General features: G+C 36.6%; 1 protein-coding gene across 1 annotated transcript in view; it reads left to right on the forward strand.

Moving 5' to 3' along the window:
* Nucleotides 1-4,161: 4,161 nt before the first annotated feature.
* Nucleotides 4,162-13,633, forward strand: part of LOC117221499 (discoidin domain-containing receptor 2) — a 331,317-nt gene continuing 321,845 nt past the window's right edge. Inside the window, exon 1 of the mRNA XM_033472520.2 lies at nt 4,162-4,539. The gene's annotated coding sequence lies outside the window, so the exon portion shown is untranslated. The remainder of the gene's footprint in view (nt 4,540-13,633) is intronic.

Consider the following 13,633-nt stretch of genomic DNA (forward strand, 5'->3'; position numbering starts at 1 on the left):
GCGCAGGAAGCAGGCCTGCGTGCGACGTGGTCTCTTCTGCGCGGGGGTTACTAGTCATGAAAAAGGAGTAATATCGGCGCCGGGGCGCTGCAACTCGAATTCATTGTAACGGGAGGAAAAAAATAAAGAAAAATTCGGAAACCGGGGAAACACGGGAAAAAGCACGGACGATCGTAAAATTGTGTTCCGTAAAAATACATTTGTCGAATGTTGCACAACGAAAAACGGAAAAGTAAAAAAGTGTATGAAACGAGCGAGCACCGTGCTCGAATTTCGGAAATCTACTGATGGTTAAACTAGCATTGAACGAGGCAATGAAATGATTGCTTGTGAAAGGCGATTCTCGCTGATTGATCGAGACGTGCGTCCAGGCAACGCGGCGATCCCTTTATTACGTTACGATGATTTTTCTAGGTACGTGCAATCGAAGGTAAAAGATGAATTAATTATAAGAGGCGCGCATTCTTCAATTTAAAAATTGCCAGGAGTAAAGCCGGAGACGTTGTAGTTAAATAAAGCACAGGCGTGAGCTCGTATTAAATTCTACGGAGTTTTATGTTTTATGAAATTTGTGTAACGACGGGTGGGTGCATAAATGTCCCCAGTTTACGGGTTACACTGCTGGATTAAAAGCGCGGGGAGCAAACATTGTAAATATCTGGACCTTGCGCAAGTAAATACTTATTACGAAGTACAGAAAGTCAACAAATGTTGAGCGGTCCGCGGAGACTGCATCCTCCTCGCAGTGCGCTACTCATACGTGCATGTATATGACAATATCGCAGTTGTCAACGATGAAATACCTTGGAACAATACGGTGCAATAACGAATGCAATATCGTGTTTCTAAAAATAAGTTTCGTGTGCTTTAGAAATAAAGCGTGCGTTTTCGAATCGTTAGGAAAATTGTCTGCAGGTAAATTGACGGGAGAAAGTAAGTAGAGAAATGTTGGATTTCCAAATCAATTTATATTGAAAACTTGTTTGTTGCGCGTGCATTGCAAAGAAACGCGAAGACCAAGTTAATAAACAATTAATAATTAAACAATAAATTATATATATATATATGTTTATAATTTATTGTTTAATTATTAATATATATATAATATTAATAGTAATAGTAATATTATATATATATTATTATGATATATACATATAGTTATTATATAATATTATAATATTATAATATAATATAATAATATTAATAATTATAATAATAATAATATTGTATAATAATATAATATATATATATTATATAATAATAAAAAAATTTAATGAAACAGTAAATTAATAAACATTCATCGATAATTATTAATATTGCATTCTGCACTTAATATTTCATTTGGCGAGCGAAGTTACAGAATTTCAATATACAAGGGGGCGAAATAATCTACGAATCTACGTAACTACAGGTATGATGAAATGTGATTGTAGATAAAATAGGAGAGGGTGAAATTATCGCGTACAATCCTGCATAATGTAGGCATCGTTTCAGGTACAGATTCGTCAGTTACCCTCCGCCATTCAATCCCGACATCCCCCAAGATCCCATCACGGATGCAAAATCACAGACCTGCATGCAAAATCATCAAGATCAGATTACTCGCAGGATCGCGTTACGAGCCGACGGCTCTCGTCAGGTGTGACGAAAACGCAAAGGACGAGGAGGCAAAACTCTGGGCGAACTTGGAAGATCGTGCTCGGTTGTTCGCGTGTGCTGGTTTACAGCAGCTGGGGTATACAGGGTGTTCGACTGCGCGCCATTAAATATTTTAGAGGGTGAGTTTTCCAACCGAAACAAGGAAAAATCAGAAGCGAAGGAATTAAAATGAAGGCTTTGCTTCCGAACTCGTAGGTTGCTAGTAATACACTCTACTAGATTGTTCATTTTGTCTTACAAAACTCTTTTTTTGAAACTTTTTTAGCCTACAAAAATAACACTGTTGCAAAAAATTTCTATAATTTAAAAATGTTAACGAACATTTCAGCAGTCATTGTTTCGTAATAAAATTATTTTTGTTGAAAAAGTAATAATTTGTTCGAAATAGCATCATTTTTAATTTATTTATTGCGTCAGACTTCAGCTTGAATCAAGTATTAATATGCAACTTACGTATGCGAGAAAGGGAAGGAAACGATTGGAGTTTCATTTTATGAGTTTCGAATGCTACTGCATTACTAATCAGATCCAGACCTACTTGTGTTCGAATGATGCATAAAACCTTATCGCTTGTGTGTCAAGCTCAATTTTATCGTGGAAATAAATGTTTGATTCATGAGTGTTTTAGATCATTTTTTAATATTTTATTCTTCCTGTTTCAAACGCACTAGGAATTTTTCATAATCAGTTTTGAATAATCATTTTTAAGGAAAGGAATAAATAATTCATTTTGCTTTAATAATTATCGACGGAAGACATTAGCTTTGGTTGACCACAGAGTTGGACATTATTCGGATTATTTCGAATAAATATTTATATAAGGTAATTATCCGAATGAATTTCTTTTAGTCAAATATTTTATTCAAATAATTCATTACACGTTAGAAATTATTCTATTTACTTATTCAAAGAATTCTTTATTTGAAAAATTCAAAGAATTCTTTATTCGAATAATTCGAGAAAGTAACATGGTAGAAATGAATCGATAAACTATGAAAAAACAATTTCTATTTTGTCACTTTTATTCAAATCAATTATTTTCCTTATGTAGTTCTGTGTGAATAAATTCTTATTCGAATATCATATTTGAATTAATTATTATACGATTAAAATCATATTCGAATAAATTTTGATGTAGATACATTTTTATTCGCTTGAAAATTTATTCGATAGTGTTGAATACTATTTTATTCGTTAGTTCTTTTATCTGTCATCCGACCAATATTAAGTATTGTTTGAAAGAAAAGTATAAACATTTCAAGTTTTTGAAGTTGGTTTTTATAATGAACGTTGTTCCTATGATAATAATCGAAACGAGTTATGATTGATCAACAGCTTTTTATTCATTAAATATTTGTATAGCACAAATTTGCAGAAGTTACTAAACAAATGGCACATAATCAGATGTATATATTAAAATTTTAATAAACAATAACTGTGTATTCAGAACAATATTTTAATCTTCTTCCGTACTCAATAGTTCATATGTATGTAATACATTTATAAAAATTCGCACGTAATCATAAGGCAAACTTGTGATAAAAATATCAAACATGATCTACTAAATATGGACGTTATTCAATTCTCTTCAATCGAAATAAAATTTTGTTTTCCTGTTATCAATATTTAAACGTTAAAATAAATGTACGCGAAGAAAAGATACAATTGTTCACTTGATCGGTTTATCTCAATTTTGGCAAAACTGTATTAATTATGGTAAACCGAAAAGGTAATACAATTATTATATTTTATTCTTGTAATAAAAGACATCAAGAATTTTTTCTCGAATTCCTAAATGCCACTGAAATAAAAATAATGAAAAATAATGACTAATAATGAAAAATAAATAATAATGAATAATAATGAATAATAATGAAAAATAAATAATAATGAATAATAATGAATAATAATGAATAATAATGAAAAATAAATAATAATGAATAATAATGAATAATAATGAAAAATAAATAATAATGAATAATAATGAATAATAATGAATAATAATGAATAATAATGAATAATAATAAAATAATAATGAAAAATAATGAAATATCCGCGTGTTATCATAACAATTATGAGCGATATCCTAATTATAAAAATCATGTTAGTGCTTCAATACATGTATATATAGCATTCCAGCAGCCGTTTCATTAACATTTTTACTAAACAATACTACAAACTAGAGTACTTCCCGATCTTCCCGATAGTTCCTCCGCTGTATTCACAAACCGAAGCGATTCAACCGAAAATGACAGCAGAACAACGAAATTCATAAAACGCGATACACTAAACAATTAACGAAAAATAACGGTTTAAATAAAAAAAGAATCGGACGCCGCGCTATCCCCAGCAATTAACCAGGTAATTCGTCTTGGAAAAACAGCGGCACACGCGGCCGAGCACCCTGTACATTGTACATATACGGATGCTGGTTTAGTTGGCGGTGTCGCCACGGGTCACGGTGGCGCTGCGCCGCCAGCGCGATCCTCAGTTCGTCACGGGGTCGCGAGGGGTACGCATTGCCTTCGTCGATTGGCCGTACCCACGTTCGTTGTTCGAGACGCGCGAAACCGTACGAGCGCTTAAACAGCCTAGTTCGCCCGGGCAAAACCCGCGAACCGGTCGGCCGTGATTTCTCTCCGTCTACGTACCAGTGATTCGTCCCGGTTTGGTCACGTTGTTTTCTGTGCGGTGCCATGCGGGCCTGGTTGCGCCTCGTCCTAGCGTGATACACAGCCGCGATATATCGTTTTCGCCGCGGGACGGGACAGTGCCGTGACCGAGGGAAGATCATCCGAAGGACACTGCGGTACCTGCGACAAAGGCCCACCTCCTCTTCCCCACCGTCGTCGTCGTCGTCGTCGTGCTGTCGTCGAAAACGTGAGTGTGCTTTCTTCCACCTTGCGCTTCTCGGTTGTTTGCGACGAGGCTTTCGGCCTTGTTTCCTCGCCGGCACCCACCGGAACCCGAACACACGCGCTCACACACGTCCCACCGAGGAAACGTACCTTCCACTCGTTAATGACAGTTCGGCGGACGACTACGCTTTTGACGCGTGACTTGGAATTCCTGATCGTGCCACACGGGGAACGTGGCTTCCTCGCGCGCACGCTGCTAATATTCTTACCGAGATACACTTCCACTTCCGGTTTTATTCGACTAGGCCAATGCGTGGCCACTGAGAGTGTTTCGACAACTGATGCAACCTGGTGAACGGTCTTTTCGAGTCTCTGTTCCTCGGGCGTCGGATATTCGGACACGTGGTGAGGACTTTAAATTGGAATCGGGAGATTTTGTGCTTGTTTGTGGCAGGCGTTATTTTTGTGTAGATTTCGGTAATTTTTTTCTTTGTGGATTTTTATGATCAGCGTGTGGTGGTGACTATGAATTGGAGTTGGTAAAGGAGCCGTTTATTTTGAAAGTGGCATAAGTCACTTTGTTTTTAAGTCGATATATTTAAGGGTTTGCGTTTTATATATATAACACGTTTAATTTATATACTTGTATTTGTTATCTTATTATATACTTGTATTCGTTATCTCAGGATACTGATATTTTTCTCGGTATAAATAATTTCGTATAAACATTAAAAAATCACCACTTTTCATTACGGTGAAGTGACTTATGCCACTTTCAAAATAAACGGCTCAAATGTAGGTAGTATTTTGTGTGGATTTTATAGAGATCTTTCTTTTCGTTCATCTTTTGATGATTTTTGAATTTGTGGCTAATATTGAGGCATATTGCAAGGTATTTAAATTTAAGTCAATTGGGGTATATAGTCTTCGAAGAAAAATGTTATTTATATATAGTCTTTAAGAAAAATGTTATTTTGCTTGGATTTTTAGAATTCATATTTTAGAATTCAATTTCATCATTTTTAGAATTTAAAGGTGTACCATTTTTACAAGGACATTTTATGAATTTTTTACAATATTTGAAATTTTGTAACTTAAGATAGCTGTGGTACCCAAGCATTCATTTGATGCTTCATCTTCATATTATTAATGAATATGTCCTGTGATGTTCATGGTGTTCGGGCCTGAACATTTTTTCGATATGAATTTGTTTACTCCACAGAGTTAAAGAAATTTTGATTATTAGTTGAAAGTGACTACTTGACTTAAGAGCTGACACTCTAACATTACGTTAATAATCAAAATTTGTTGTAGCGTTCAATGAGTTCGACAATTTCAGATCTGGAGCACTTGGTACAATTGTTTAAGAAAATTGATTCTCTTTAAATTTTTTTCTCTTTAAATTTTCTTTAAATTTTTCTAATGTGTTTTTTAAAACAATTTTATATAATTTAAAGCAGCAGTATTAAGATAGTACAAACAATTGCTAACAATTTGAGCGTCAAATGAGAAATTTTGATATCTTTGTAATCTCTTGTCCAAGCAAAATAAATTTACTTATTTAACAATCGAACTTTTCAATTACGAAAACAAGAAAATGAACCCGTCTTTTTAAATCATTTTTACACGATTTTGTTGCATATGAGTTGACAATTCTCAAGATTGTGCTCATTCAAGTACTAATTAAATATATTCGCAATGTGAAACCATTTAATATTCCAGATCATAGAGTATTATTATATTATTAAATAATAATAGCTTGTTTCAGGGGGGTATACGGGGGTATATCATGATCATTATGTAAATAATTTTTCCATGTACCAGGTTGTAAATTATTAGTTATGTAAGAAATGTTAATAATAGAACTTACTAAAGTATTCTTCCAAAGAAAAGTACAGCGAAAAATGCGAAGACTTAGTTTACGATCTGTCACGTTGTAACACGTTATTCGCATTCGTACTTTCCGACATATTCAATATATAGATCATACGCAGATAGGGTATGGCGCACTGCGTTTGACGTTTGCGTTACAATGTACGTGTCGAAGTCTTTTTAGCCGGTTCACGCAAGGGTGCTCTTAAGGTTCAAAAGACCCTGCAAGTTTTCGACGACCTTTGATCCGATTCAACGCTATAAACGGTATGTCCATCCGACAAGATTAATTTGGAAAATAGATGTCAGCTTAAGCAACGTCTGTTTAAACAACGTCTTAAGAAACAGCGTGTGGAAAATAGGGAATCAATGACCACTAACAATATCGGGTGGTTCCTGTATTCGTGAGAAACGAAACAGCTGTGACACATTGTTTGGCTTCAAACTGAAACCGAGAGTCGTTATTGTTGCGAGATTGGTATTAAACGTTTAATCTGTTCCCTAATCGATAGTCAATTTCATCTCGAACAGGTATCATTGTCTAGTTGTTCGCGCGCGTATCTTGATTCAACTTATAACGTTTCGTATAACATAAAACTGGTCAAGAACGCATAATTTTTCCTCTCATTTTCAACCGAAAAGAATCGAACCTGCCTTGACGAGGCGAGCTTCGTGCGTTTTGTTTCGATTTCATAAAAGCTGAATAGGGTACAACGACCTTTGCTGAATGAATAGACCCAGATGAATGGGTTATTTAAATTGATTTGAAAGCAGCAACTCCTTTCGAACTAATTGCCCCATGCGGGATCGATTGTTGCAAACATTTTTCAGATATTCCACAGTTATAGCAGCTAAAACCTGAATAGACAACCGAAACAATACTTCGCTATCCTTTCACCGGTCTCGAACCGACAACGAAGCACCCGGTAAACAAAAAAAAGAAAAGACATAATTATCGGTAATCGTAAAAACACGCAATGCCTATTTTCACTCGCACAACGCAAAATATAACGAACAATATTCCGTAAAATGCTTAAAATTCGCAGAAACAAAATCTACATTTAAAGCGCTAGAATCGTGTGCGGCGGAACACAGGGTGTTGTTTTGAACTGCCGACAATGGGGATGATCGGACAACAGCGCAATTGATATGCTACAAAAGGAGTCGACGACGCGATACTGAAAACAATTCGCATCGTTATTCCGAGCGGTGCCCGCGGTAACAAGGTTTACAACAATTTCACGGCTGGGATATCCTGCGACGATCGTTGCCCGAAATCCGTGCGCATTATGTTCTGCACGTATGTACGTGCCTGTCCGATGATAATCGCTCGGAGACGTAGCTGTCAGGAGAGGCCACGTGGATACTCTACCACTGGTTGCTTCCGCGCGATAAGTGATTCTCTCGCAGCGTGCGAACCAACGGCCGTCATTCTACTTATAACACCCGATGTCAACGACTCCTCAGGAGGCAGTCCGCGATTGCGATCCATTCACTATGCCGAGATTCTGTTCGCCTCAGCTCCGCCAAGCTCGGCGGATAACGCGCCGCACAGCGGTGTGCCATTTCCGAATGATCGAAATGCAATTTTCGTGGTGCAGTACAATTTCTCCCTAATTCGCGATATGATTGCGCACAAAGTTAGAGGATTTGGAAAGAGGAGATACGATTATTATACGAGATTATTTTATAGTTGTTGACAATCGGTAACTATAAAAACTAGCCCCAAGGCTCGAATAATCGTATCTCATCTTCCCAGATTGTCCATTTTTGTGCGAAATCTGAGCGCGAATTAGAGAGAAATTATATACTGTATATAGCAGCGAAAATCTTCTGTAGCATCAAAATGCCCTTCGAAATGTTCAAATATCGTGCGCACGGTTACTGAAATATAGATCATCGTCACGATCGATCTTTTGTGCTTCATAATTTTACTTTGACTCTTTTAACCCGAGTTTATCTATTGATATTTTAGTTACTTTTCCGTTAGAAATCGATAATATAATAATAATATAATTATTATTATTATATAATAATAATTATATAAATCGATAATACAATAATAATATAATTATTATTATATTATCGATTTCTAACGGAAAAGTAACTAAAATATCAATAGATAAACTCGGGTTAAAAGGGTTAAAGTAAAATTACGGAGCACAAAAGTTCGATCGTGACGATGATCTATATTTCAGTAACCATGTGCACGATATTTGAAAATTTCGAAGTATTATTATTATATAATAATAATTATATTATTATATATATTATATTATTAATATAATAATATTTTATTTACAATATATAAACTATAACACAACTCGATACAATTATATATCAGATCTTCCAATTCGAAATGTTGCTCGTTCGAGAGTCCGATCTCGACTCTTCGATTGTCCGTTGGTAACACCCTTCCGTGGCAACCCTTATCTTCTATTATTTTTTAAGGAATTGTTCACAACAGGGCAGTTTCACATTACAGCGACTTGATTTGGACAAGTCGCCGTAACAATATTAAAGTGCCGACAGCCGCATGCCGAGTTTGAAAGCTATGCAACGATTTTGAAAATTGGAACATGTGCATTAGCCAGATAAATATGTTTCCAATTCTATGTCAGTATGATATGCGTGTACATTTATTATACAGATTATGTAAATATAGTAAAAGATTCTTATCTCGACGAAACAATCTTTGGCATTTTAGAAGTAAGAATGAAAAAACCAGGTGGATCTCGAACTAAAATCTGAAGTATGTTATCCAATCAAAAAGAATTTGTTCCACTTCTGTCCACTTTTAAGATGTCCAAGTTTAAAGTGTCGAGGGAAATTCGGAGCGTCGTATCGAATTTTCCCTTCTAATTACATAATTATAAAATATATTGATATTCATAAAAAAACATACGTAAGAAAACAATGCTTGGGTCAGCGGTGTCCGATTTTCAATTTTATATCTCACATTATCGACGATATATCGAAATTCGACAACAATGTTATAGACATAAGACCGTCGATTTTCATGAAAATCGTATGCAGTTGTTTGTATAATTGTGGCCCACTTTCTGGGAAGAGATACCGCTGTGCGCCGTTCCGTGAAAACACGGCCTCGCGCGATTTCCCCGTCAGCACGGACTCTTCCCCGGACCCGGCGCCAATAAAACCGACCGACGCATAAATAATTAATCGCACGCAATCAGCGTGTTTGCGTCCGCGCCGCCACCATCGCGCCGCACGCGAGAATTGCCGCTATCCGTCGCGCGCGGGGACGCGGCTCCGTTTTCGAATCGTTCAAGTTTAGACAAGCTCTTTCCCGGCTCGTATGCATGAGAAACGATTCGGAAGTTTCGTTCTCCCGCCGCCGCTACGGCGGTGTGAGGATTTCGGATGCGTGTAATTTGCCGGAAGTTTGTTTTGCCGTTTAGCCGGAGTTTCAAGGGGATTTGTTACTTTTTCAAAGCGGATGGGGAGCGGCCCCCGCCGCCGCGCTATTGGAGGCATTATTTTCGGAAAATGTTTAATGAAGTTTGCCTCAAACATTGGAGGATAAGAGCCTCCTAGATGGGCACACTGGAATGTCTTGTTTGCGGAAGAAATGGAGTAAGAAGTTTCGAGTCTTGATTTTGTATCGTAGGAATGGATTCTCTTTCGTTCCTCGTAATTCGTATCGAACGCTTTGTGTACTTTTAATGGTAGCGTAAAGAAGACGACATTAATTTCTGTGAACTCTATGTGACGATACGATTCAATGGTTTGATATTTCATCAGAGAAATTGATACAGATTATTATATATTATAGATATTATATTATTATATTATATTGTAGATATGTTATACATATTATATTATTATATTATATTATAGATATATTATAGATATTGTATTATTATATTATATTATAGATATTATATTTTTATATTATATTATAGATATTATAGATTATTATATTTGGATATTATATAGATTATTATATTTGCAAATTCAAACTTGTCGTACGAAAGTAAAGAATTTTTCGTGTCACACAGTTCTCTTAGTTCTAATCGATTTATTCATCAAAGAAATATTTTCCGCTATCTGTAGATTTTATGCATTCACGACCGAAAAATGGTTAGACATAATTTAAAGCAGTGAAAATCTGAGTAGAGTTTAGAGATATCTGTGTCATATTCTCTACTCATTGAATTTATTAGAAAAAGAAAGAAATTTCTATTTTACTTATGCGTGTACCAATCGATGAAGATAATTTTCCATTTGCATAAATATCCGCAGTCTGGTAGCCACTACTCAGGCACTATTTTAAAGTTAACTATAGCTAACAATTCAAAGCTTAACTCAGGGTTGTTCATTCAAGGAAATAAGCGTCACTCTCGAATCCTTCTCGAAGAAAAAAAAGGTATCGAAGAAATTAATTGCAGTGAAAGTTACGAGAAATTACAGTGAAACCTCGATTACTCGAATCTCCGATGGCTGAATATTATTATAATAATATAATATATTAATTAATAATGTTAATATGTTGTTAATATAATATAATGTAATATAATAATATAATGTTAATATAATATTATTATAATATGTAACGCGATTCACTGTACAAATCAATACAAGAATTTAATCTCGCGGTTCAACCAAGCAACTGTTTTATTAATTATCCGAAGTGTCATATGTTTCTCGATTTGTTCGCTTTAATGAAATACCCATCATAACCCTGAGCAGTATATAAATCGATGAACAGCTGTACAAGCCATTGTATCGCTCCAGACAGATAACAAATAGAGGTTGTTCCGTGATAATTTCTCTTCCCGTTTTTGTTCCCTCGTCTTCCCATCCTCGATTTTTTTCTTTGGCCAGTCTCGTCTAGCTTTCCTGTTATTGAGGTGGGCTGTGTGCGTAACAGTAGGCCGAACAGGTGCCCATCTTCTTGCGTCCCAGCCACCCCACGAGCGCACAACAGCTTTATTGTTCGGTTTCTTGCGCCTCTCTCGTGGATCAGCCCTGAACCGCACAAACACGGCTAGGGACGGGAGAAAGATAGAATGGGAGAGGAAGAGAGAGAGAGAGAGAGAGAGAGAGAGAGACAGAGAGAGACAGAGAGAGAGAGAGAGAGAGAGAGAGAGAGTGAGAGAAAGAGGGAGGGAGGGAAGGAGAGAGAGTTGAATAGTACTCGCAACTTGCTTGTTTATTGATTAACCATTAGCGAAATTAATGGTGGTCCCTGAGTACGATACAATGCCGCTATAAAGCTTATGAAGGTGAATTAGATACGGGACACTTGCGCGAATTGCATTTATTCATCCATACGCGTTGAGTAATCGCCGTCGCAATGGCGAAACGAAGACCGTTAATTTATCCGGTAATTTTCATTGATCGATCGACGATCGTTAAGGAACGAAATCGTTTCATAACTAACGGATACGTCCGGAATGCTGGCGATACGTGTTGTATTAGGTTGCCGAGATGGTCGTGTTCGCTGTGAAATGTGATAGAGGAATTGCATTATTACGGGCGCCGTGTGTGTGTGTGTGTGTGTGTGTGAAATCGAAATGTGCTTAGCAATCTGTATGTACAAGGAACGGGACAGGATACATAATTGCTAGATTGCGGTTTTCCGAACCAATTAACATTTTCCCCCGTCTGTTTTTCGGTTATCGGAATCGCTTCGTAATTTATAGGGGAGATCGGGGGGCTGACAATCTGAAATTGTAACATTTTTGCCATGTAATTAGCTTTTGATTTAATTTAGCTAATTTGATCGTGTATTTATAATACAGCACCTGAAATTTGATGTAAATGGAAACGGTGGAACTGTTAGCCACGCATCAGAGGTTAATTGCTACACGATGCGAGGTAAAGTGTTACAAGCAATAAACATTTTTATTTATCAATCTTTTGTTAGAAATCATAAATATCATACTTTTACCATCTAGATAGTATTTCGATAGTCTTAGGCTCAATCTTTATATGATTTGAAAGTAAAAAATATAGACATCTAACTTGAACAAAATTATACTTTTCATGCTCTCTTGCTTTCCAGTCTTATCTCAATAATTTATAAAACCATATTAGAGAAATTTACTATTACAGAAATTCATATTTCGTAATTTCTCGTATTTAATCTAACGATTTGATTTCAAGTGTCGGTTAAAATTCCATTTTTCACCTATCAAACGCACGAAATAATTCTACAATGATTTTTAATTAAACGTGAACGGTCCTCGCGGAATTCGGTTTAAATGTTAAAAATATTCATGACGCGGATGCATGAACGTCTACCGTAAAAACTAGACGCACCGAGCAAAATATTCTGTGCCTCTTCCTGCCTCTGTCTTCATTTAAAAAAGGCAGCCGCAGTTCATTCTACTTTCTACAATCGTCCGGGCTATATCAGCATTACGTATCACGATTTTCCATTTTCTTTATTTTCCGCGTCAGGATCCCCTCCCCCCCCCCAGAGAATCTCTCAATTTAATTAGCTCCGTAATTGCGCGGCGAGGGTTGCCCTCTTTGATCTATATTTGAAAAATAGCTGTAGCAAAGATAATTCGAACAAGATTTGTTCCGTTCAAAGAGAATATTTACTCCGCTTTATTTTAAAGAAGTGAATTTCCCCTAATTGCCAACGGTTGCGGTACAACATACAATGAAGGATTATAATAAATTCGCGGAAAGAAGCGCCCCCAAGTTTCCGTCATTTCAATGGCCACCTCTTGCCCCGGGAATTCCCTTGATTCCATTAAACTTTCATTTATAATAACGAGTCCGAAGTCTCGCAAGATCCTCGTACCTGCATAAATTCAATTAACAGAGACTTTGATAACCACCGACAATTAGCGATTAAAGCACTGAGAAACCGATTTTCTCCGTCAAACGAGAAATGGATAATAACCGACCACTGCCGCGGCATCAATCCGAGTCAGCGCGGTCCGTCGACGTGTTATGAAATGATTAAACTTCCGTTATTTCTATTCGAAATAAAAGGAGACCGTGGCCGCCGCTGCGACGTTCATTTTATAATGGCAAGAATGTCAAACAAGTCCGGGTGACAGTGCCCCGAGAAGAAGAAAGCAACACTTGACTATTTTATGTGCCGCGCGCTCTCCTCTTCGCTCGGGACCACGGGAACCCTCTTGCATACACTAGTTCAGTTTCAAACTTTAATTAAAAAGGTGGAGTCGCAATAAGCTTCCCACCGCCTCCGCGTTCAACTCTCTCTCGGTCTCCCTTGCTAGTCCCCTCTCTCTCTTTCT

This window comes from Megalopta genalis, chromosome 1 (assembly GCF_051020955.1).
Source record: "Megalopta genalis isolate 19385.01 chromosome 1, iyMegGena1_principal, whole genome shotgun sequence".
Taxonomy (NCBI): Eukaryota; Metazoa; Arthropoda; class Insecta; order Hymenoptera; family Halictidae; genus Megalopta; species Megalopta genalis.